This window comes from Patagioenas fasciata, chromosome 7 (genome assembly GCF_037038585.1).
Source record: "Patagioenas fasciata isolate bPatFas1 chromosome 7, bPatFas1.hap1, whole genome shotgun sequence".
NCBI lineage: Eukaryota > Metazoa > Chordata > Aves > Columbiformes > Columbidae > Patagioenas > Patagioenas fasciata.
In genome coordinates this window covers 12,333,436-12,355,965 of record NC_092526.1, presented here as the reverse complement: position 1 = coordinate 12,355,965, position 22,530 = coordinate 12,333,436, and the positions used below count along the sequence as shown (strand labels likewise).

Sequence of the window (22,530 nt, the reverse complement as noted above, 5' to 3'; positions counted from 1 at the left end):
TTAGCTAGCATGAGTGAGAGATTACAGCATTTCGCATTTTTCCCAGCCCCAGATACATGAAGATTTTATGCAGAGATGTGTAAAATCCCCATCCAGTTCTCCAAAGGAGGTTCTACAGCACTTAGCTATGCAGGGTTGGTTGTTGTTTTTTTTTTTTTTTTTCCTTAAAAAAAAATACAGCAAATATCATATTAAATAAAAAAATGGGACTGGAGAAGTAAGAGATGTGAAATCATTCAAAGCTAAGGCCAGCACAGCATTTAGTCATTAAGCACAAGCACACTGGAGGGTGCACACAACTGGGCACTGTGGCATCTCAGACAATGGAGATGTTGTGCAAATCACACTGTAATGAAAACTACTGATGATGAAGCATCAGATTATATTTTCAGCCACTGGTTCAAATGATCTTTTGTGTGTTTTTTTCAGTACAGATCCAGAAGTAAAACCCAGCACAGAGATGTGAACCCCAGGGAGATGCATTTTGTTTAGCTCTCGGATCCACTGAAAGTTCCAAAAGAGACAAAGCCAAACTTTCCTTAGATGGGTGATGGTTCTTGTGGGATATGCACAAATGGCAAAAGAACTTTAATGTCAGATGTCATTGATGGAAACTGGAAGAGACAGTCATGGAAATCTCACATGATGAATGCTCTACTCCTCCCAGTGAAGTCACTACTGGCTAATCTTAGAAATAAGGTACTGAACTAGACAAATTTTTGGTCTGAGCCAATATGGTCATTTTCATTTGCTATGCAACCAAACAATGATCTCAAGCTAGGTGAAAAAAACTCTTAAATCAAAGACATACGGTAGGGTCCCACACTCCTCTAAAGGCTTATGTGGTCTAGAATCGGCAGATATGTGAATTCAAGTTTCACAGTCATCAAGGTAATGAAATTATATGAACTTGCATACAGGAAAGCTTCATAACATCCCACAGCCTATTCTGTGCCAAAGTAGAGTACATTTACTAGTGTTTTGTCTGGACTAGTTGTAAAATGTGCCAAGTAGCTGGATTTCTGCCACTTTCCCTGGGAGATTTTACGACAGTCCAAGAGACTTCAATGTTCCTTAGAAAGCTGTAACCAATATTTGGGGTAAAGTTCCATCTTCTTTTTCTTTATTGTCATAGGGAAATCCAAAGTGTGCATGAAAATAATGGTTCCAAACTTGATATGAAGTAGAAATAGACGATCAAACAAAGATGAAGGAGAAACATTAAAAAACACCTGTATCGTTCCCTGTGTCCCTTATCTCCTACATCCAATTGCATCCATCAAATGTGTGGAGCTCTCATGGGCTGGGAAGCTGAACAAAATCAGTGTTGTATGCAGCCATGAATTGGTGTCTACTGGAGTCAATGGGTAAATGCCAGCTTGACCAAGGGCGACAGACACGAGAGCACTAGAGCATCAGCTGAACAAGATTCAGACAGCGGACGGCATGCCAAGAGGTTACGCCTTCAACCTGCCCCTTCCGAAGGCTTCCTTGCTCACTTTTTTCCTCAATATTTTAAGAGAGACTCTAACTCAGTAATTGCTATTGACAACTGCTGCAACTTTATTCCTGAAAAAAATAAAAAATACTCCAAATATGAAGCAGTATCATGTTTGTATGCCAAAAGCAAACTAGTAACTGCTTGGATAGTCCCTCAGCTAGTTAAGAGTAAACATTTTAATTCTACTGGAGATGGCCAAGCTCAAGCCTCCAATTTTGCCCAGGCTGCAGATTTTCCCTGTGAGGGCTAGAGTTTAGGACCAGTGCTCATCCAGATTGCTAAAACACTGCACATCCTAAGCACAGCCCAGGCTAGTGGTGGTTTGCACTGCTGGAACTTGCCCTAGCATTAAGCCGTTTAGATACAGTTAAAAGCTATAAAAAGAGTTGTTCTTATTAGACTTTCTTCTCAAAATGTCTTAGGGCTCAAGAAATCACCTGTCAAGGTTTCAGTGCAGATGAGAGACAAGAGCTCAAATCCTCGGTTAAACTCAAATCTCAGACAGGACATATCATTTCAATTCTTTATTTGCTCATCTTGATCTATCTCTACCATCTTAGTTATCTCCCCTGCACCCACCATGCAGACATGTTAAAAAAAAAAAAAAAAAGGGATAAAAATGCCCAATAAGATTATCTGTCCAAGTTTATCTGTCCTGCCCCCACAAAAGCCTGTCCTCTGTGCCCCCACACAAGGCCAAGGCCCAGCAATGGGGCATCTCCCTCCCTTCTGCTGCACACAGTGAATCCCTCTGGCCCTCCGCCAAAGAAAGGCCAACAAAATCAGGCTCCATTGGATCCAGTGAAATATGCTCCAGAGAGAGGTATTTTGTAGAGCACCACTTCTGCCACCATCCTCTTGTCTCTTAAATCAGGCTCTCGAAGCTCATGGGCCAAGAGCTGCTCTGCTGGGCAGAGCTGGAGATCTGCAGGCTCAGGGTGTCCCCGGAGCCGATATTTGCAACCTGAGCATCCATGTGAGCACAAACCCACAGCCACTGGCCCACTTCTCACCCAGTCCCTTTTGCAGCAGCTGATAGGGACAGCATATAATTCTGCTTTGCCTCGTGGCTTCGCCCCCTCGCACAAGCGCAGCATTCAGGGGATCACCCACAGTCCCTCTCTTATTCATTCTTGGGGCATGAGTCTTTTCCAACTCGCCCTGTATTGTATCATTGTAACTCCATTGATTTCACAGGAACTAATCCTGATTTACAGAGGCTAACTCAGATCAGGCCCCCTTTGACTAAAGCTCCACGTCTAAAAGAAAAATACTTTCAATCAATCTTTAGGGCTTTAAAACAAAGCACACTTTAAAAATGGCTATACCAGGAATTCATATCCTGCTTTCCTCTGACTGTAACTATCATTTTAACTTAATAAAACGTGACAGTAAAGTTTAAGGATAAAAGAAAATGCGTCATCTTTCATTTTAAAGAAAAGAGATGCCTTTAAAAAAGACTGAAAAAGGAACCTCCTATAAAAGCATTAATTCTTCTGTTCAGGATCTTTTGTGTTTGGTACAGCTGACATTTTATTAGAATGGAATACCAGAGGGAAGAAGAGCAATGGAAAAAGCTGGACATCAAAATACTCCAAAAAGTACTGGAAAAATAAGATAAATAAATATACACATTACAAAGCAGGACAGCTCAGCAATGCAGCTATGACAGGCTGGCACAGACAGCTCTGCCCTAGAAAACTCCAAGGCCAACAAAACCACGGTCCTTTATTCATTTGCCGCTCCTTGCCCTCCCCTCCCACCCTCACCAGCTGGAATTCGTCCTACCGGACTGGCTCCAAGGGCCATTCCACACTGTCAAAGAAAAGCCACAATATTTCCTTCTGCCCCTGGCCACGCTCAGCCCTTGGCCGTGCCCACGCTGGGGAGGCGGATCTGTCCCGCAGCTGAAACACAGCACGCTGCACTTGCGTGTCCACCTGCCAGACCTCACGTGCACCCTTACACTGGGCTCCTGCATAATGAGGCTTTCTCATTTATGTACTTTTGCAGAAAACCTATGGGAATGGCCAAAGTGCTGTCCAAACGAGAATCTGTGAAGAGATCTTGTTTTGCTTTAATTACATCACCCCACAGTCTCCTGAAGAATCAGAGTTCACCTCTAACTTCGCAACAGCTTACACCTGCAGCTTTGGCTCTGGCTGGGTGTCACCATGCTCTCCTGTGCCCACTTTGTTCAGGGCTTCTCGGTTTCCCACAGCCACCGCTACAACAGCATCTAAAAGCCACACGCTGAACTCACTCTCACAACACCCCAGGAAGACCACATTTTCGTGCCTATTATCCAAGGATTATCTTTAAAAAAATCCTAGAATCCAGCAGCAGGGTGGATCACAAGAGTGTGCTGGTAATACGCTCTCCTGCAGCAAAGCAGAAGCTGGAGCTCCGTGCCGAGCACTGGGCACTCCCAGAGCTCCTGCCCTGCAGTCTGCAAGGCACCAGCTGCAGCATCACAGCAGCCTTTCCACCAGGAATAAACAATCGAGATCTCACAGCACAGCTCACTTCATTGCAACCTTTCTGTTATCTATTTAAACAATTCAGGTAACTCTTTGCAAAGGAGAAATCAGTTTAACCTAATATACTGTTAGGTTCATGGCTTGTGAAGCCTGTAATGGAGCCAAATAGTAATAGTCTGCAGTTTGATCTTAGGAGTACTTCCCACAAAAGATTGACAGTGCACTTTGGAGCATTTTATTGCTAGAGTGCTTTCTGATTGCTGTTCAAAGCCATCCAGGACTGGTCAAGATCCCAAACAAAACCTACAAAATGCAATAGGATGTACTCATTCAGATCAGGTAACAGAGACAAAACTTCTAATAATGGCTTGGTACAAAATAAACTGGTTGGTGTCAGTCCACTTCTTTACCAACTTGTATCTGCCCTTGCTGAGCCACCATCAGCCACCACTTGGTTACTTGGCCTCAGAGCACAGTCAGCGGCTGCATGGTCCTGGAAACTGAACTGTTTCCTCACCTTTAGGGGAGGCCCCTCCAGAACAGGAACCTATTATAGAAAGCTCCCATTAAAAAAAGCTGATTCAACAATAAGAGTCTGTGTAACAGAGCAAAATATACTGTACTGCTGGGTTCCCGCCAGACCCAGTGGACATAAATAAATATGTGCTCTGCTGATACTCAGACCTGCTTTTGAATAAAGCTAACCTGACCACACATTGAGTGCGTCCCCAAGGGCTTCAAGGGGGTCTCCCCAGAGGGCTCTAGATCTCTTTTTTTTTGCTGGATACACATAATATAAAGACATGAGAAGTTTTGTTAGCATTTGTTCGGGGTATGAATTTAGCACTTGTGAAAAGGTGCCTTGCTGTCTGAAGTCTTCTGTTTATCCAGAGATCACATTTGGCAATGAAGGCTTACACTCATTTATTTCCCCAGTGGTATGCCTGCCCTGTTCTCTAGAAGACTACCTCTACAGTGGGGATGGGAAGACCTTCTATTTGCTGGTCACAGAATGGTCTCTCTAAGAGGCTGTCAACAGAGATGTCAAAGTGGAAGTATTTTTGGTAATTCTGGGACCTGAACTGACTGTGGAATTATTTTTCATGTCCTCCATCTGTGAAACACAGAGAAGACAGAGACTAACACAACAGTAGAATGCAACGGATGCTATGGTACTCAGCACAACTGCAATTTAGGCACAAAGTTTACTGCAGCCTAGATTAGAAATCAGGAGCTCCTGGCTCCCAATCAAAGTCTCTGGATGCTCCATCAAAAGGAGAGGATGAATGAGTGTAACACAGCCCAGGAGAGGACCCATTCCAGGGCTCAGGAGACAGCAGCAACACATCAAGAATAACTATTCCAGAGGCCCTGTCTGCAGCAGGGGAGCATGCCCAGGGCTCACATCCTTCGCAGTGCAGTCGCCTTTCTCTCTGTACACATGATGTAGAGTCCTCTGCACGGGTGCTGTAAATCCAAGGTGCCGGGTGTGTCATTTACATGCAGATCAGCCCCATAATGCACATACAGTAGATTCAGCATCAGACTTACTGCGAATCATCACCTGGCTGCAAGAGCTTTTTCTTGTGTGAAGTTTGGTCCTGAAGCCCACAGACCCATGCCCTAAGCCTATAGCTGTTGTAGAAACGCTTAACACAGCAGCTTTTCTTTAAGTTGCTCCCCTGCACAACATGTGAATGGTTTGTAAATCTGCAAATTAGCAGAGTCACAGCCCCTAACAGCACACTGCACAGCCAGTATCATTTCAGCACTGGTGCCTGACAGTCTGGAGACGCTCCTCTGTTTGCAGGGACTGCCAGTGGTGTGGTGCTCCTGGTCACCCACCTCCCTGCTGCAGCTCTGACACTACAGCCGGGGCAACTGAGGCATGACACAACTCTGGGATTCAGTCACTGGTAACTACAGGCGGTTTTTGGTAGAGACAGAAAGAGAAGTAAACCCCTCCTGACTCTTCCAAATGCTTTTGGTACGGGGCTTTCTTTTGTCTCACAGTTCGATACAAAAAATGTAAGTGTTCTTGAATTTTTGACCTCTCAGAGTACTAACCATTGTTTTACTGACTCTTGTTTTTTATTCAGCTCTAATTAGAAGGTCCACTGGAAACATCCCATGGGATTTTCAGTAAGGAAGTTACCGACAATAGTTCCAAATTGTATCCGACCTAATACAGGTTGGTATAGTAACTCTCTTCAACACCGTGAGGGCAAGTCAGGTCCAGCTGCAGTCCCAGATTGTGTCAAGCAGACAGGTGATCCTGACAAGCTATGTCACAGGCACTGTGGTGATTCTGTAACTGCACAGTTGGGAAAACAGTAAGAAGATGAAATTTAAAAAAAAAAAAAACAACACTTAATTCTCCTTTGACCTGAAGCAATCTCAGAATTCAAGTCTCCAGCAGATTAAAACTGAGCCATGAAATCATCACACCAATGAACGTTCCGCCTGACAGTCAGCCATAACATATGGGCTTGACTTTCCCTAGAGCCTTGTTTTTCCAGCTTAAAGACTCCGGCACTGTCTCCAGGGCTACAGCTCCTGCCACCCGCCCCACTTCTGCTCCATCCCGCGAATCCTCCTGCATCACTCACGCAGCCCCATGTGCCACGGTCCAAAGCAGCTGCTGTACGTCACAAACCCATCTCATTCCTACCCGCAGCTCCTTCCTCTACTGTTACATTCCAACAACAGGATGAGAAGAACTTTTTCTTCTAATGTTTGTCCATGCAGGTGACAGAAGCCACAGCTTGTTTGTTTTTGTCAAAGATTTGTGATTACCTTGTGCCACATAACACATACTCGCAGTTTGATTGTAACTCTAGGAGAACAAGCACAAACCATCACTGTAGCGCAACTCCAAGTTTAGCCTGCTTGGAAACAAGAATATGTTTCACTGCATCATCTTGGCACCACACAGCATCATTTATCATGCGGAAACCTTTGGCTAGAAGGCATTCAAACGGTCTACATATGCCCCAAATCTGAACAGACAAAATAATAATTCTCAGGCAGACTCTTTTTTTCTCCTGCCTTGCCCAGCTTTTCTCCTATTTCTTGCAGCAGCAGTTCCCTCTTGGGCTCTATTAACTCTCCCCCTCGTTGGAGCCAAGGGCTGCTCTGGTCTGCCCAGCTCTGGCCTTGCACTTGGGACACTGCAGAGAGAGCAGCTCTTCCAGAGCTGCCCGGCTGCGGGACAGCACTGAAGGGACGCAGAGCAGAAAATATACAGCTCACAAACAACAGCTTATTACCGACTCTTGTGTGTGAACAAAAAGGGACTGATTCCTCATCTGCTGAAAACAACAGCAACATTAATTTTCCACCAAAAAATTTCTGGTGATTCACAGTTTCTGAAAAGGCTGACCTGAATTTTCCTCTTCCTTCAAACATCCTACACAACTTCTCCAACACCAGAAGCACAGTGCTCTGTTACCTGATAACTGAAGCTCACCAGCCTAAGAACACAGGTATTACTATGTTGGGTCACAGCAACATCCTTTTACAGCTTTCTCAGAAAACAATATTTAGTAAAAGACAAAGTGAAGCAGGACAGGTGACCTCCAAAAAGCTCCCAGTGCATTCTTTTAATGAACTGCACTCATCATTTTCACTGTCCGTAGATTTACTTTATTTAAACAGGACACAGTACAGTCCCCATCCTGTAAGGTGTCCCTCTGCCTAGAATCCCAAAGACACCAAGGTGACCCAGGGCTTAATACAATCCCTATGATCTAAGACTTAGCTAAGCAGCTCTGTGCTGGAATGGAAGGAAAAAATATCTGGACTGAAAGCTCACACCATCCTCCAAACTCACGTTTTTGACAAATTCAGATGTCCAGCCAAAACAAGACATCAGAATCTTCTCGCATCAGGCGGGACAAGAAGCCTGCCAGCGGACACCCCCACCCTGAGGTGCCAGCTCACCTCCTCAGAAATGCTTTAAATAGCCCAAACAAGCCCTCGGACAGAAACTTCGTCATCATCTTCCCAGTGGCAGGGTCTGAGCAAGCGTTTGGGGGCTGATATCATTTTAATACACTCCGAGGCCAGGCTTTCTGGAAAAGATGAATTATTTGTAATGAATTCCAATCACATGGCACTCCAGCCCCCACACCTTCATCCTGCATATATAACCAAATTAGTTTAGGAGATATAAGTTATTCAGGGACTTAGCTGTTCAGTCTGGCCTTGGAGGATTTGCTCTCATTATGGCTTTTATGCAAATTCTGTCCTCCAAATCTCTTCTGAATCAATTATTACTAGATTAATTTAAACATGTCCACCTGGGGTGCCTGTATATCATGTGCCTCATGTTAAAAAGTAAAAAGGATGATAACGAATTCAGGAGGTGACTGAAACAGATTCCTGCTTTGTGGAAATGTGACCTTTTTGCATAATGTCATAAAAGAAAGAAGTTCCCTCAAGAAACATGGCAGATAGGGTCGTTCGTTGGATCAGTTGGGCTTTCAATCACTCTTTGGAAATTAGCATGATACAATAAAAAATTAATAAGAAATTTAAAAAAAAAATCACTTTAATGCTCCAGACTATTAAAGTCTTAGATGGACTACTAATTGAAATGTAATGCTTAATTTTAAGCAATGCCATTTTATTAATGGTAAAAACTTGAATTAATGGCATTAACCAATGTTAATATTACAAATCCCCTGAGGGATAACAAAGCAATTATGTTATTCACAGAACTGAAAGGGATGAAAAAGATGTAGTCTGTACACGACTGCACTGAGGCAGAAGGGACTGCATCCATCTGCGTTTCCTCTGCTGAGAAAGGGGGTTTGTTTGTTTTTTGAGCAAAGAGGAGGGAGAGGAAGAGAAGAATTTGTGCTGAGTTAATTACTGCTGATATTCAGGCCCTTAATAGCTAGGAAATTATTCTGTTACTCAAACACCATACTGTGGGGATCCTGGAAAAATAATTTGGGAATGAGAAATTGATTACAAACCCTCCTTCTTGGAGGCGTCCCCTGTGTGCACTTAGACGCTAACGCACACACCAACCGCCTTCACCTGATGGAAAAGCCTGATGTAAGTCGTTGGCCCCCACCTGGCAGTAAAGGGCTCTATGGAGCTGTGCTGGTTTGCACCCACCGGGGATCAGCCAGGAGCTCACCTTCTGTGGTACTGCATGTCCTCAAGTCCATGTGAGGCCAGGTACTTTTTATTTCATATAATTCAGCAAGTTCAGCTTCTTGTCAGATCTACTGTTCACACAGCAGGATAGATGAGGTTAGCCTTAATTAAAGAACCAAAACCAATACCCTTGCCAACTGGCAGAAGTCACATTGCCCAGAGGGAATAAGAACCTTGTATGGCACTGGTGTAATGCTGCATTTACCTCAGAATAACCATGCTTGAGCTAAACCCTTGATTAACTATTGTTTTATTGTCTGGCTGATAATTCCGGGACAATGAGAAGATTCAGCAAGCCAGAGCACGAAGAACTCCCCAGGGAGCTATGAACCTTGTTGTTATTCCTCAGAATCCCAAAGACTTTTGCTTTTTATCTACACAAAGTGAAAGTAGCCCAACGCACCCAACATACCACTGCCAGAGTCCAGGACTAACACAAATGCCTCTTTCGGTGCTCACTTCTCAAGGCAACCAGTCAAATGTGTCACAAATTCACCAACAGTATTAATCCATGGGAAGAGATGTAAAAATGAGTTTTCTCTCTTTCATCTGACATGCCAATGCTCTGCTGTAAAGCTGCTCTTAGGATGTTCAGGAGATTCTTCTGACACTGTCTAGCCAAGCACTTTTTAAAAATTGAGTTCATCTCCTTCTTAGGTGAAAAAGAGAAAGAAAAGCATTGGCACTAATCACTACCAGGCTTCCTATTTATTATTATATGTTTATTACAATCTGCTATTATCATTATTATTATTATTATTGTTGTTGTTGTTATTATTATATATAATATTATAATATATATTATAATAATATATAATATAATAATAATAACATATTGCACAAGGTGTAAAACCTCAATACTAACTCAGAATAAATCAACCGAAAAAAAGACCAGGGCTTTGAGTGGAGTGAGAATCTATTCCTGAATTTGGCTGGATACAACACTTGGCGGCTGGGACCAGAGTATCTTTCTTTCTTTGTAGCCGAAGCACAGAGCACTCAAGTGCTTCTTTATATTTCCGTTCAGGATATAGATATAGCTGTAAAACACAATGAGATTTTGGGGACTTGGTTAAACTGATACATTACTTAGCAATTTTATTATAAATGGGAGAGTGAGCAAGAGGAAGAATTACTGCAAGGTTTCCGTTGTGCTTACCAATGAGGTCCAGCACGTGGCAGGTTTCAGTCTATGGAGCCAGTTATGCTCGACAGCAGGATGTTTTTTCCTGGAAATTTGCAAATCTGTGCATTTTGTCTGCCACTAATGGTTTCTCTCTTACCTCTTCTCACCCCCACTTCCTCAAAGACAACATTAAAACTCCTGTGAAATATCTCCAAAATCCATTCTGTCACTGTTCCATTTTCTCTCCCAACTCCCCACTCCCGATATGAAAACAGAGAGGGAGAAGCCACTGAAGACACCAAGGTCGAGGCAGAGGGAGACAAAGTCAAATTCCTACAATCATTTAAAAACGCACACCACCAGACCATTACAAAGACACGAGACGTTATGGATTGCAGCTTAACAGATCGCCATGGAGGATGATGGGGGAGAGGGAAAGAGAGAAATGTTCCTCCTGGGTTAACACTTACTGATTGAAGTGCACAAGTGGGCAGGGGACGGCGACAGCACTTGTGCTCATAGAGCCGAGACTTCACGATATTAATGGACACACCGTTGTCGCCAGACGCGATGTTTTGTTTTTGCGTGATTAATTGAAAGTCACACACAATGACATATTACGGGCAGGATAAAGCTGTCACTGGAAAGCAATTCTTCACAGTAATTCCTGCCGGTCTCTACATTCTGAAATTGCATACCCTGTTACAGACGACCGCTCAAGCACAAACGCATTACATATCTTTATATAAATAACAATGCCTAACAACGGCAGTCTGAGGTAATCTCTGTGGGATATGTAATAGAGAAAAAGGTAAGACAGAAAAACTGTCTTCAAATATTAGTAAGCTTGTCCATGCTAATCTCCATCAAATAAGCTATTTCTCTTTTCCTCTAAAATGAAAACTGTTCCTGTTGGAGACACACAAAGTAAGATAAAAGAACATGTTGTGGCATAAATGACAACCAGAAGCCTTTCTTCTTCAAAAGGCCACTAGGTCTAAATCTTAAAAACGTATCTTGATCAAGACTAATTAAACTTTGACACAGTCGCTTTATCACTTACTTAGGTCAGTAAGTAAGTATCAGTAACTGCTCCAGCTCACTTTTTTAAAGCCCCCAGATCAAAGAGTCTTTTATATTTCTTTTGGCAGCAGCAAGAAGATATCAAATCATTAATTTTCTCCATTAATTTTATTTCTGTCAGAATCACTGCATTCAAAATACAATGTAGAAAAAAAAATCTCCAGTGCTCAAGGGAAAGGACACAGCCCAGGGGCATATAGGCGCCCGGGAAATAGCTCACGTCACTTATATTTTGTGTATGACAAATTCACAGCTGAATTGCCAGTAGTGGTACACAGTTGTCCAATCTTTGGTTGGCGTTCAGCGCTCCATTTCCCATTTCATTGGCTAATGGTTAGATCTGTCACAGTGCTTGATTGATTTTCTTGCTATCTGAACATAAATTGGAGACAACACCCCACTACTCAGATGAGCAATATTTTAAAGACTAACCATCAGATAGGGTGGCATCATCCAAAATCAAACAGTATCCTCTCTTTTGCAACTTCTCTATTAAAAAGAGCTCAGTTTCACACCCCCACAGAGACTGTCAGAGGTTTTAGGCCCTATCAAGCACATACACTTGGATTTTCTGTTACCAGCCACTTATAAAATAAGGAAAAGTGATGCAAAGGTCTTTACCTGCTCAGAAGAGGATCTCTTGCAGGCTCTTGTAAGTCTGCCAGCGACAGAATCCAAGAGGGATGGGGACTGGAGAGCACAGAGCCTGAGCTGTCCTGTGGCCTGGAGGCAAATAGCAATCTCTGTCTTCACCTAACCCAGCCAGAGCCCTGCAAGAGAGTAAATCTGTGTCCACTGGCCTTTTTAACAGTCCCTTAATGACCGTTAACTTTTTTCAGCCAGCCATTGATTCTAATGGCATGTGCATTCACACACAATAATACCTCAGACGGCCTTCATTAATTTACCATGCATAATTTCTCTGAAAGCTTTTGCCAATAGAATACCCCTAAACTGACTCACTAACTCCTGAAGATAAAGCACTTTCTGTGTGAGACCATTATGCAGATTCACAGCATTCTCCTCAAATAAGTTAAAAAGTAGGTATTGTTCGCTGTCTACCCATTTTTTTGGATGCAGCGAAGTACCAGAGCTCACAAATGTAAAGCTGGAATATCCGGTGTGACAATGAATATGTAAGATACTCCAGGCTGGGGAAAGAACAACAAGAAAAAAGGCAACTTATATGAAAAAGCCTTTCTGCTGTGAAGTTCCTGAAACCTCTTACAAATTTCAACAATAGCAAGTCCTAAAAGTGAAAGGCTGTTAAAGTACCAAGGGAAAAGGCAGCAATATAGATATTCACCAGCCCAGGTCCATTCATCCAGAGAGAGCAGGGGGAAAGCTCCAGCAATGGGAGTGGATAAGAAACAAACTGTCCTGGAGAACAAGGGTTTGGAGCTGTCAGGAATTACAGTGCTGCCCGTTAGCCTTGCAATAAATTACGGAGCTGTCAGCATTCTCCCATTATAAATCTCCCAAGTCTCCTCTTACATACACTGATGCAAGATTCAGACCTTAGTCCCATGGCAGCAATGAAAGTGCAGACAAAAGCACCACGGCCCCCCTTTGGAGGTATAAGAGCCATAAATATAACCAGTGGTCTTATAAACTTTACAGGATGTTGATTTTAGGAAATAAAAGAGGATTTTTTTTTTTAATTACAATTAATTTGTCTTTAAGCAAAGTCACAGGGTGGCAAGTGAAAAGCTGACTGAAAAGATGATCAGGCTCCTCTTCTGCACTATGCTCAGGTCTTTTATCGACGTGCAAGTCTCTTATTCCTTCTGGAGGATTGATCACAGAGCCAACGAACGCTGCAACTCCACTTCTGTGATAACAGCTGGCAACCTGACTTATGTAAAAAACCCCTTCCACAGACACATACGCTTGTTATGCCCTCTAATGTTAAATGTGGAGGTAAAATGAAGATTAAGAAAAAATTAGACCAGAAACTTAACTTAATCTGTCTTAAATTCATGAGTTGTGGGGCTCAGGTTCTGGGTTCTCATCAATGAGCAGTGAACCAGTTGCAGAGAGCACAGGAGCAAACGTAGACACAGAGCAGGTGGATTAAGAACAGAGCTCTTTTAAAAAATCTCTATTAAAAGAAACCTTTGTATTTTTAAGAAGTGGCTTTTTTGTTGTTATTTCAGAATACAGACTTCAAAAGAGGACCTGTACACTTCTGTAAAAAAAAAAAAAAAAAAAATATATATATATATATGTAATGAAGACTGACATGATATGTGGGGGAAATAGGCTCACATGGAGATACATTTTTAAGCAAAAACCACCAGAAGGATTTTGGCAATGTGGATTTAGTACAAAGGCTGTAAGCCATTATCAGCATAAAGGTAATGAAAACTCAGAGAAAACACCACTGCCTGGATTTTCTGTCGTTAAAGGCCATTAATATTGACACTAATTACATATGCTTAACTACAGCTTTGCCTGCAACCTTAACATCATAAAATTTCCAATAAACTGGTTGGTCTAGGAAATAACAGACTTCTTCAAAAACCCCTAAATATGTGTTTGCAGATGATATGGGGAAAAGTGATCTCACACACCTGAAGAAGAATATTTCCCCTCTCCTCTCCTTTTTTTTGTACAGCTGACTCGCTCCAAATAAGCGGCTGTTCCCCTGGCTCTGAGCCGAGGGGCTGCTCAGTGGTGCCGGCACCCGGAGCCCAGCCCATCAACCCAGAGCGATGTGAGCATGGGCTGCAAACCCAGGTACTCCTGTGGCCACGCTGAATCTGAGCAAAACATCCATGGCTGTACTAGAGAGCAAGTAGTGCATATGCTGGAGGATGTGGGGCTGGCAGCAGCCTGTCTGCTCCAGAGACGAGCAATGAGTCAAACACAGGCAGGAGACACTCGAGGCTCCGGGTGTCCAACAGCCCCCCAGAGCTAAAGCCGCCCCAGATCAGCAGGAACAGCAAATCATTCCTTACATTTTCTAACTTTTTTACAGTGTTTCCATACAATACCATCCTCTGCTCTTGGCTTGTGTATTACAGGGAAAAAGTAGGACAAAGTTTCCATTTTTAAACCTTGATTTTTACATTATTTTATTTGTTGTATAGGGTATTTTTACTGAAATATTGCAGTATATCTGCTCATAAAGTAAACAGCATAGCACTCTGCCTCAGAGAGAATATATAACAGCAGAATAAAATTCTATCCATATGTCCGAAGTGCAAGAGGTTCACAGTCAGAGCTGGCAAATGGTGTGATTAATCCTGACTGCATTTCAGCAAAGACAAATCTAGAAATAATGTACAATTTCTCTCTTTGTGAATTACCACTTGAGAAAACTCCCTGCCTGTATCATATACACCCAAAGCAATTTTTGAAGATTGTTTACAATAAATCAAATTTGGGACAGTACTTGACTGATGAAATTTCAAACACCATCTCTTTATTCTTTGGGTGCTCCTTTTATAATGTCAAGTTAACAGAAAAAACACAGCGGATACACAGACGCCAGACACATTCAAAGGTTTCCATCTGGGCTTTAATTACTATCACAGTTGCCTCACTAAATTGAATACGTTCCTCCCCCTCCTAAGGGCTTCGCCTTGTATCTGATTTAGCTTACTTTGCCTTGATGAACAAAATCTGGTATAATCATTTTCTATAATGCCCTAGAGGAGCATCATCCCATGTATAAACTTGCTGCCCCATAAGTCAGCTTTTTACATTTCTCTCTTCAGACATTACTCTGAACTTTACTCAGAGAGATTCTTCTTCCCTTCAGGAAATTATTTTGGAAAAGTCCTGGAGCAGATTTTCTCTAAAGGCCGCATTTAGATTAGATTCAGTCACTCACATTATCATAAACTTAAAAAAGAGGCAACACGATTTAAACCACTTCTTCCAAATGCAGAAGACAAACACAACCCTCTTTCTCCTCTCCACACAGCATCACCTGTTCCTGATCCCACTGACCAGTTCATTATTGCTTTCAGATGGTAATTAGTAAGCCCAGACAGCCTGATCTTTGCCATTACTCCTGACCTATTAGGCTTGGCCTCTCAGTTATTATCAGTGTCTTTCTGTAGGTGTTCTCAGAGAGCAGTAACAAGTACGCCATCTGTTTTAGCTCTCCTCATTTGAGCTGTTAAATAAAACCAAGTAACATCATCCACAAGAATACCTTTGTTAGGGTTCTGCAGCAAGCTCTGAACCCTTTATAATTAACTGCAGATCTACTTCTTCGTTTCCAATAAGGTCACTCTTTCAGTAATCAGAGGTGGTCCCAGGAGGTAGTACATAAATAGTCTATATTGAAGCCTAAATTAGGCTAACTCAGAACTTCCTGTACTCTTCACTGCAAATAAAGCAAATATTTATAGACTCTTGCAATTTCTGAGCTTCCTGCCTAAGAATTAGGATCAGAACAACTCTTTTTGTCCATGGTAAATCAGAACCCAAGCAAATGTCCCAAAGCTTGGATACCTCAGTGTATCATTTTTGTTTGAACCTCCCCATGCCATTCTTTACATAACCTTTTAAAAAATAAAAAGACAACCAAAAAATAATCCAAAAGCGATACAAAAACAGACTTTGAAGGAAAACATCTCTCTGTTGAATTGCTGTTAATGCTCATTGTCACAAACTCAGAACATCTGGCTTCTATTCTGGGCTCTGCCACTGACTGGCTACGTGGCCTCAGGCAAGTCCTTTCAGCTTTAAGTATCCATCTTTTTTATTTTCAAGCAAATAAGAGTTTTCCTTTCTTCTCCCTTTGCTTTCTGTCTTGACCATCCAGAGCTGTGCATAATTTTAAAGAAGACAAATAACATCTTCTCACTTCTTATATAAGTAGACACCTTGCTGAAGGATGGAGGCTTTAGACTGTAAACACTTCAGGGTAAAGACCATCTCCTAACATTTGTCAAGTCTTCTGTTTTATAGACTATTTAGAGAAGGCTAATGGTATGCTGTAGGAGTTTCTGGAAGCAGCTGGCTGAGTTTCTGCTGGAATCATCACTTTAAACACTGTTGGGATGTCATTGTTTTATTCAGAGGTGTCAGAACGCCTAGAGCTTTGGCGAGCCATCTTTTCTCATTAGTAACTTTCACACAAGCCTAAATAAATGTGTTTTTACCGTGCCCAGCGTAATGCAGCTCCTATGTGCCACATTAACACAGCTAATAAATAAAAAATCCTATTCATGGTATTCTTACACCAAGCCAGCAGTAGAAAATGGACACTCATCAGGGAAGCGGGAAGCATTAGTGGCTGGGGCAGACAGTGTTAGCAAACAGGCCCCAGCTGGAAGTGTAAGCATTAAAAGTAACTTTATCATTTATTTTCAACAGCTAATTCTGCATTTCCTTGCTCCTCTACCACCTCTTAGACGTCTGGAGAAAAGCATGGTACCCATTTATCCTTGGCTGGCTGATGAGCCAGGAAGCCTCTTTGTTAACATTTTGGCCTGGAAACCAGGAGCAGACCTGAATGATCAACGCTGTTCAGCTTCTGCCTCTACCCAGCCAGCAGTGCAGGAAGAATGATACCAATGGGCGAGGAAGAATAGCTGCCACCAACACGCTAGATGCTTTTCAAATACTCAATACCCAGCCTAAAAGTCAAAGAGCTTTCAGACATCACTGGAACACAAAATTAATACACAGGGGAGAGTCTCTGTCAGTGTATCACTGCAACTTCATGCCTCTTGTCCTGAGTGGACCCAGCTGTGGTGCAGCTTCCCTGCATCTCTTTATCACTAACCATCCATCTTACCCAGAATGATAAAATGATCTTGTTTCATGAGAGAGTGTTTCAAGAGCAGAGACTTGACTTTAGAGCCAAACACAGCTAATTATCATAACTTGTATACACGTTATCCCCCAGAATCTGGAATTCCAGACTAATCAGATTATTCATTTCTTCCAGGTAGCATGGTTAACCGTTTTCCTGATCCACAGAATAAACATATTTGAACAAGCATTCTGCAACCACAGCATCCCATTGAACTCCACCCGGGCTATGGACTTACACAGTAAAGGTTCCCACCTCCTTTAGCCCGGAAACCAGCTCTTCTCCTTTTAGGACCACATCCTATCAATACAAATAATCCTGTATCAGCTTACTGAGACGCACTGAGTCTTTGACAGAAGCAATTTCACAGCCAGTCTGCAGAATCTCCTCCTCTCTGCAGCCTCAGCCCAGAGCTCTTTCTTGCCACTGCCTTCCTCTTCACCTCTCCTGTTCCCCAGATGGGAAGCCCAGCTCCCAGGCCGAGACAAAAGCATTTTTTTCCAGAGCAGTGAAGCTAATGTCACTCCCAACAAAGTTAAGGGAGTTACTTGGCCAAGACCCCTCACCCATGAACACACCTGACAGAGGAGAAAGCTGAAGCATTCCTAACTACCAGCCTTGGAAAAATTCAAGAAAAGAAATCATTCACCTGTGCTCATAAATAATAGTAATGTTGTGTTTGCTGTTGTGATTTTAGAAATGGAGCTAATGAAATCTAGGAGTGCTAAAGAAAAAGGAGCCTATAAGAGCAACCTTCTGTGAATCCTGAGAATACGCTGTGTGGTTCACTATGAAGATGTCAGTTGCCCTAGAAACCTCATCAGCTGGAGTGGCAGATAACTGAAGTAGGTGAGAACTGTCAGAAAAAGTTTGGCACCATCAAGCCATGCTTTGAAAGCATAAAAATGACTAATTGTCTGTATTTTCTTCTTCCCCTCAGACAAAAGGCTCTCCTGGCAATGCAGAGCAACTCTTCGTGTTGTGTTTCACTACTCACTCATTTGTTTAATTTCAGAGTGTAGGATTTAAAGCTTATTTACATTTTTACTAAAAGCTTATTTTGTTTAAATGAAAGATAAGTAAGTAATGGACTTGCATTTGTTCCCCTTCTCTTCCAAAGACCAGAGTTCAGACAACCTTCTGAAAAAGATTGGTGTCCTGCTGGCCCTAAACCCTACTTGACATCACTATAAAGATGCCACATAACTGGGCATGGGTCTCATTTTCTGGCCAGGAGGCTATCAAGACAAAAAAAAATATTTGAAGATCTGACCTGTGAGGCATTGAAGCACGAACACTACATTTGATCAGACTCTGTCTTGTCCTATCAGAGTAGATTTGCTTACTCAAGGTAGTAGGTGAACACAGAGGCAATACAAATCAAGGTTTGGTTTACAAAACCAAAGTACCAGAAGACATTGATTTTTGCCAAGTCTACTCATCTACATCTTTCATCAACAGTAAATAAATATCAACATTGAAAAGAGAAAGGTAAGCTTTGAAAACAAAATAGCTATAACATATTTAGACTCATGTTTCCTTATTTGGCCTCTTTGTGTATGTTTCTTATTCTCTCTCCCTCCATTTAACTGGACAGTTGCCAAAAGAGGAGAAAAGAACAGAAAAGGAACAAAAATTAATTATAAGCCATAAAAGTCATTCTAAACTTTCTTAAGGACTGGTGCCAGAGCAGGAGGGAAAACTCAGGTACTCTGGATTTGCTGCACTTGTCTTCGCGGGTCCCCAGCGCTGCCAGTGTAACTGTGTCACCAGCACACAGCACAGCTGGTTGCATTCTCTCTGCACAGGGAAGCATTTTTTTTGTTTCATACATTATTCACAACTTGCTGCAGCCATTCTGCAAATTCAGTACATCTCCTTTAACGCAACGATGAGATTGAGATGCAGATTCTTTGTTTTGTTGGTTTTTTCTTTTTCTTACTGAGAACTGATATATATAATACTGAGAACACTGGATATGGGTTTTCTTTCTGTTTAAATTTCTCTTTTCTATTTGGAGCTGATTTAAATGATGCATTATGCAGACAAGCAACAAGTAAGGATTTCCTGTTCTAATCCATGCCTTCTCCTCCCAGCAATCCTGCAGAAATAACCCTCCAAGCTTGGACATAGACACATCCCCTACAGTTTAGAGAAGAGATAGTCCCAACTCCCCCAAACTTCAAAACCGTGTGGGAATTAATGTCTTCAGATAAAATATTGTCTCTTCTACCTCTCTACAGTGAATAATACAAATCATAGTCAACTCCTTTGCAAAAAGCAAACATTTAACACTACCATCACCGTTAACAACTCCCTGCTTTTGAAAAACCCCTAGACTGCAGCCACTAAAACTTATTCTCGCTTGATGTTCAGATGACAGATTTGCCAACAGACTTGGGAGGTGAAATAACATCACTAGGCCACTTGCTCCTTGGAGTTCAGCTTTAATAATGTAATGCAATATCATAAGCTGAAGTCATTTGATGCACTTGATGCGGGAGGGAAATGTAGATTTTCTCTCTTTCTCTGAAAGTTTTGGCTTTGGCGCCACAGTAAGCTGCATCGTTCTGCTCCCACATCCCCAGACTGAACAGAGCAAAGAGTCAGATTCATCCCTGGTGTCAGCCTTGGCTTGGCATGAGGCCAAAAAGAAAAAGAAACTGTGGTTTTATCGCCATTTCTAAAAGACTTATTTGAGCACAATGAGCACAGATTTCCTTGCACACTTCAGGTTTGGCAGCCACTTTGCATTTATTCTCCAGATAAAGTGGAGTATCTTTGTTTTGCTTTGAGAAGTTAATCATTTTATCATTGAAGCTTCATGACATACTGCATAGGAGTGTCTCTGGAAAACATCCATCTTGCAGCTGGGCAGGGTTGGTTACCTGTTCACTCACTACAGCATCACGACAATATTGACCCTGTCAAGGTTGCTGAACACAAACTGGATTTCATTTCAATACTGCGTTGATGCCTTATCCTGAACACAAAATACAAATTTGCACATGACATTGTAGGAGACAGATGCATACGTGTCACTCAGTCCAAGTCCAGTGACAAGAGCAGATGTGTGTCATTCACATCAGCAGATCTCCTGGTGCAGGTCTGGCATCAGCTTCAGTGGGTTCATGCAGCAACCCATCTGCAATGGTCACACTTCCTAGTGGAGATTATTGCTCTGTATAGGAGGTACCCCATAAGTCCCCTCTTCCCACTGATGTGAAATCCTTTTATGAAAAGTCGCTAAGCTTTAGACTACCTGAGTGCTGCACCTAGAAAGCGGGGGACCCTGCTAAAGAACTGTGTAAGCCTTGCTTCTTCACCATGAGTGAGGCTCAGGGCTCATAGCAAAGTCCGCTTTTTTTGTACATGGGCTTACGTGTTAAATATGAGGGTCTTGACAGTGAAGTCAGTTCCAGGTTTCAATTACAAAGCAGAAAATCCCTGTGTAATTTCAGTAGCGCTGTATTCACTGAGCAAATGTTTGCACCAAGTTCAGGTCAAACCAAATACCACCTGCACAGGCTGGTATGACATGCAATGAGTAAGGGTTTCTCCTCCAGAAGTACGTATGTGTAGAGTTGTTTCCTACATTTGCAGGGGAACAGGAACTGAAAATGTAGAGTCATAAATACACTTAAGTGTCATCTAAGGCAGCGCCTCGGTCAGAACAGAGTGTTACCAGTTACAGGGGCTCATGTTGTTTTTCCTCCATTGAACAGGCTGTTAAATGAACAAAACCAATTTGATCTCACACATCCAACCAGCATACAAAAAAAAAAGCTCAAGAGCAGCTGCTGCCTACCTACAACTCTCTAATTCCAGCCCAAACAATCTGTTTCCCAGTTGTGGGAGAGCAATCCGCAAAAGGACGCAACAATCAGATGGAGTCAGCAGAGACGTGACGTTGTGCCTCCAGCTCTGGCACGCGGCTAATTACAAAGGACAATTATTATAATTAACGCCAGTGGATGTGGCCAAGTCTCCCTGCAACTGCTGTGGGGAATTTCTACCCCTGCCTCAACCAAAAGCCATCTGTCATACAGGAAAAGCACAAAATAAAACCCGTCCTTGCCAAATATTCTCAGTAAAATGTGTTATTGCCACTAACCTGGCAGTAGTAAGGAGGTCACACAAGTTTCAAATAGGAGCCACACTGTGAAGTGAAAATCCCAGACTTCATATTCTCCACCTCATCAGGAAAATAGTCCATTGATTTACGCACCAAGTAGCTATTGCTGGAGAGGTGCAAGGATGGAGAAGTTACTCATGTTTATCCCAAGCTGGCTTAGTTTATTTAGTAGGGTTGGCAGCTAGAGAAAATGGACTGAAAATGCTGCTACTGCCCAGCAATATCAAGGTAGTGAGTTTTGCAAAAGCTGCTTGTTATTGGCCACTCACACATTCAAATTTTCTTGTCCTTGTACCTCAGTGACCACTTCAAAGGCAACAGGAATACGGAAAAATTATTAAAGCAGACATCATGTTCCTGACTGATCCATGCACAGACTGCTAAGAGGCAAATTTTGCTATGCAGGAAAGTTGTTGGCTATGACAAACTACTTTCTGCGCAACTAGGAGACAAAGCCCATATAACTGTCTGCCATGGCGCTCTGATTTCTTCTCACCTCTCCTCCTCTTGCTGCAGTGCTGGTGGTGAACTCCCATCACAAAATGCCCACCCGTGGACCTCTTTAGCCACTTGTGTCAGGCATCAAACTCTTAATTCTGTGCAGAAACCTTCACTTGCTAAGTATTGGAACCTAGGCCACTGCAAGAACTTTGGTGGTGGTACTCAGGGATATGTGAACCAGATGAGACTGTCAGAGACTCACTCATTTGTCCTCCACTAGTGGAAAAAGCAAATGGCAAAGGCAAAACTGTGGGAAAACAAAAAAAAGTTACACAGCGAATAGTATTTGAGTTTTTTTTCTTCCCCAAGTGTAGTTTTTACTGGAATAGAAAAGTAATAGCTTATAAACTTTCAATGCTACTTTTTTCCAGACAGCCCAGTAATGTTTTGCAGTCTTACCAGCAAGAGTGAGGAGCTCCTGACACTTCCCGGCTGATCTACCCTGCGATCCCCAGGCCAGATGCACTTACACTCACGCCACCTTCCAAGTGTGTACTACAGGTACCACTAGTGACTTTGTCACCGCAGAATGGAGCGTGGCTGCACAACTTGCCTGAGAATATTTGGGCCATAATGCTGCTGAAAAGATCCAAATTCACGCTATATAGCTACACATTGACACTGCCTGGTGGATGGCTTCTGAGGAGTTGAAAAGGCAAAGCTAGAGTCTGCTGAAGAAAGAGACACATTCAAATGAATCTAAAGCTCAGGTCCATGTCATTCACTCCCATCCAGCTATTACAAGATTAAAGAGGTCCT

The 22,530-nt window shown here is 42.4% G+C and overlaps 1 protein-coding gene across 8 annotated transcripts in view; it reads right to left on the bottom strand.

Moving 5' to 3' along the window:
- The window catches only part of SEMA5B (semaphorin 5B), a 268,808-nt gene that overhangs the window by 135,154 nt on the left and 111,124 nt on the right, over window positions 1-22,530 (bottom strand). Inside the window, exon 4 of one of the 8 annotated variants that reach the window (XM_071810814.1) lies at window positions 11,981-12,129. The exons of the other annotated variants lie outside the window; for them this stretch is intronic. The gene's annotated coding sequence lies outside the window, so the exon portion shown is untranslated. The remainder of the gene's footprint in view (window positions 1-11,980; window positions 12,130-22,530) is intronic. 8 annotated transcript variants of the gene reach the window in all.